The sequence below is a fragment of the Corvus brachyrhynchos genome, unplaced genomic scaffold (assembly GCF_000691975.1).
Source record: "Corvus brachyrhynchos isolate BGI_N302 unplaced genomic scaffold, ASM69197v1 scaffold1097, whole genome shotgun sequence".
Lineage (NCBI taxonomy): Eukaryota > Metazoa > Chordata > Aves > Passeriformes > Corvidae > Corvus > Corvus brachyrhynchos.
This window is the reverse complement of record NW_008239003.1, coordinates 417,215-421,220: the sequence shown is the minus strand read 5'-3', so window position 1 is coordinate 421,220 and position 4,006 is coordinate 417,215. Positions and strand designations below refer to the sequence as shown.

At 50.2% G+C, this 4,006-nt stretch overlaps 1 protein-coding gene across 1 annotated transcript in view; it reads left to right on the top strand.

Annotated features, from left to right (window-relative positions):
- PAX5 (paired box 5) overlaps window positions 1-4,006 on the top strand; it is a 132,196-nt gene that overhangs the window by 114,888 nt on the left and 13,302 nt on the right. The gene's annotated exons all lie outside the window — the stretch shown is intronic.

Sequence of the window (4,006 nt, the reverse complement as noted above, 5' to 3'; positions counted from 1 at the left end):
CGTCACCAAGACCACAACCATCCCCCCTCTGATCCCGAGAGTGAGAGAGCGAGCTAGGGCCAAGCCCAGCCCCTCACCTCCAGCCAAAATCTCACAAGAGATGGTAGCAAACTGCACCCTTCCCCCTCCTCCCCCCCCAGCCACATCTTTTGTCTCTTAAGTATCATTGTTATGATCTCTGAGGCAACAAATCAGAGAAAATTCCCTGAGAGAAAGAAGAAAAAAAAAGGAAAAATCCTAACTTCCAGCACTCTTGTTGAGCTGTACTGGCTCCAGAGCATCTGATACATGAGGTCTTTTGAGACTTCAGTGTTATACTTGGAAGTGGCATATCTCCTTTGCAGATTATTTGCTCAAATTCTCCATTTCAGTCCAAAAGTACCAGCAGCTGGACAATAATGTTTGACTAGTCTGCTGTGTTCTGCTGGTGTTGTCAAACAGTCCCAAGATTCATGACTGCTGTGCTTCGTGGGCCTGCATCCAGGTACTCTGCGTGTTGAATGGTGTCATGCAGTGACAGTGGTCAGGCTTCTTCCATCCTGGGAAGTTTCCACACCTTGGCTGAACATGGCCTCTGTCAGAGCCAGCCTTGCTTTGAGCATCTGCTCATCCTTCTGCCTTTCTGCAGGGCAGGAAGTTTTCCATTACCCTCTTGCCCCGTGCCTAGTACTGGTGCAGGGATGCGCCTGCATCCTTCCCATTCCCTGCAGCGGCAGTTCTCTACGGCCACAGCACTGTGAAAAACATGGTGATATTTCTTCATTCATCTCTTAGTTCTTGGGATTTTTACACTCATGCTTTTCAGTTTCTCTGCAAACCAGAAAGAAAACTTTCAGGAAGCTTACCTTAAAACCAAGAAGACTGGTAAATGTGAGTTGATAGTCCCCAGAGAAAAAATGGTGCAGAGTGGACTGTTCTGTTTTGCAGCAGCAGATGGTCCATCCACCACCATCAGACTATCTCTGTCCCACCATCTCAGGGTGGAATGCATCTCCCAGGGCTTGCCACTGGCTTTGTAGCAGCAGTGTTATTGGGAATCAGTCTTTGTTCTTTCCCCTCCTTACCTCTACTTCTGGGGCATGATGGAAGAGTCTGAGCCCTTTTGGGCTACAGCCGTATGTGGAGTGTAGAGTCAGGTTTGTGGCAAAGAGGTGAGCTAACTTTGGCAGGAATCCTTTGTTTTGTGTCTTTGTGTTTCAGCGAGGTGGGAACTACTGAGGAGGAGGCTTACCATTTCACATGAAGGAGGATGTGTCTGATTCCCACCCTTTCCTCATGCTGCAGGCAGGCACTGTGCTCATGTGCGCTACATGCTGCACGTGTGTGCATCCTTGGATGGCTGATCCGTAGTGTTTGTTTTTGAATGGGGCGAGGGCTGTCTGCTAAGAAGTGCTGTCAAGAAGTGTAGCTGATGGGCCTTGGAATATCTGGTGGAATTTGTGAGGCAGTCATGCAGTGTTCATTCATCTAGCTTACTTTCACTTACAACTGTACCATTTGTCTGCCCAAGCCCTGTGGTGGTAATAACAGGTCTTGAGATTTTCTCCCCCACTTCTCCTTTTCCCCTCCCTTCTTTGGTGTTTCTTTTTCCTCTCATTTTCCTTCTTGCCCTCCTTCCATGGATATGCAGAGTATGTTAAGAAGCAAGCAATACTGTCACGGAGCTGATGGTGCTCAGTGACTCCTCGAGCTTCTGGCTGGTCTGTACTGCAGGAGCTTGACACCCTGACCACTGAGGCATAAAAAACAGAGAATTGGAAGCCTCAGCCTGACAGGCACTGGAGCATCCCCCAGAGAGGGTCCACGATGTGTGTCTGTGTGTGAGTGTGGGGAGGAGGGCAGTGGGGATGGTGGGGGAGGAGGGCAAGACAGGAGAGGATGAAACAATGAATTGTCAGCCCATTCCCACCCACAGCCCCGCTGCAGTACTGATAAATGTTTGGAAAGCACTGCTGCCCACTCCATGGCGTGCACAGCATCAGCATGGAATGGACTGAGTCTGTGCAGGTCCAGGAAAACAGGAGAGGGGAGGGAGAGAGGGATGGAAGGAGGGAGGAAGGGATCAAGGGAGAGGAGGAGGGTGGTGGAACAGCTGAAAATGAGGTGTTGTCCAAGGGAAGAATGCTCCCCATTCCGATACAGCTCTTGCAGGCATGCGACAACTCACTGTGAGCTTTATTTCAAGCCTGGGGTGCTCCTGGTGCACGAAGGACAGGACAAGCTCTTCTGTGCACTCCATGCAAACAGCCCACAACAGGGATCTGGGTCTGTCCTGCTATCCTGTCCACTTTGTCCTTGTGTCCATGCACTGCACAGCTCTCAGGGAAGATGTAGCAGCAAGACTCACTCCCATCTACTTTTGTGTGTCATGTCGGTCAGACAGCACAGCTGTTTTGCACAACTAAACCAGGGCTAAATCTTCTAAAATCTCACTTCCCTGTGATGAGGAAGAAATGCAACCCCTGGGGAAGGTGGTGTGTGACAGCCTTCCTGTGGAAGAGGCACCCACAGGGTGAAAGGATTTCTGTGTGCCACACATTGGCAGGAGAATCTGAGCATGATGTTTCAGGACTGGAAAACATTGTGCTTCTCACAAGTGAAGTTCCCAGAGAGACTGATGCCTGTGTGCTTTGCAGGCTCGGGCAAACACCAGAAACACAGAGCTGATCAAGAGATGAGCGGGAAGCCAAGGGGCTATAACAGCCAGGAACAATCAGGGAGGACTCTGGGTGAGACAACAGCCTCAGCTGTGGTGATGCAGAGGCAGAAAGGACCAGAGAGAAGCTGCTGTGTCCTGCAGGAGAGAGATGGATCCCTGACTGGCAGAAGGCAATGGGGATGCTCTTGGCAGTGGCTGCAGTATGTTGAGTGGCTCCTAAAGTCTCTTTCAGCATTGTCAGCTTTGCTGTGCCTTACTCTTTTTTGGATGAGCACTCTGACTTCAAGCACTGAAGTCATCTATCATCCATAGGGACAGGAGCAGAGAAGAATTGTAGGTACTCTGTACTTCCCTTGGAAGAAAGGTTTGAAACAGCTCCATTTTTCCTGGCTCATGGTGAATTAATGCCATTGCTTAGAGGCATAAGGAAAACCCACTCTGAACTTGTGAAGAATTGTGGTTGGCACAGAAAGGTGTGGTGAGTGTGGAAGTGCTTCCTGCTGCAGACTTTGAACCTTCTCTCTGTGGAAGCTGTGTTGGGGAAAGAGAGTAGGTTGATTTTGGTAAGTGCAGTCACATGGATCAGAAGGGCTGCAGAAGAGAAACAAGGAAGGGATGCTAACAGAGACTTCCTGTAGCAGACTGGTGATGGGCTGGTCCTGCTGTCAACACATTTAGTCTGCTCATCTTGTGATACAGGTGGAGAGGCAGACTTGTTTTCACTGAAGTAGAATCATGTGGAGATCAAGCCATCCTGGACCTGAGCCTATGTTTTGGTGACCAGAACATCATCCCCTCTTCCCTGGGGCCAGTGTCCCAGCAACTGGCCTAAACATGGCCACTCACTGGCCAGGGGACCCAGATGTGGTCCCCAGGTTGGGTCTATGGATTGTATGGGACGGGGTGCTAAGGCTGAGATGCTCAGGACATGGTGTCAGAGGTCCACTGCCTAGCTGGGATTATGGCAGCTTCTGGGTCTGGGGTTGTGGCTATGCCAATGCCAAGGAGGAAAGCAGGCAAAGGTCATGGCAAGCATCTGCTGTGGCCTGTCAGCCCTCACCTCTTGCCTTAGGAAACATACCCTTTCTCCCACAGTGCTGTGCTCTGCTGTGCTGTGGGTTTATGTATTTGTGTGTGGAAGAGGGAGAAGGGAAGGAAGAAGAAAGAGAGAGAGGATGAAAGCTGTAATTCAAGGAATATTTCCTAATAAAACAGCAGCAGTGTTGGTATTTGCGTGGTGGAGGGGCCAGGTCAGAGCCCCATGGTGCAAGGCTCTGTCCTGAAGAGCTTGCAGCTGAAGTATGAAGCAGGTGACATGTGAAGAGAACAAACAGATGGGTAGAGGGG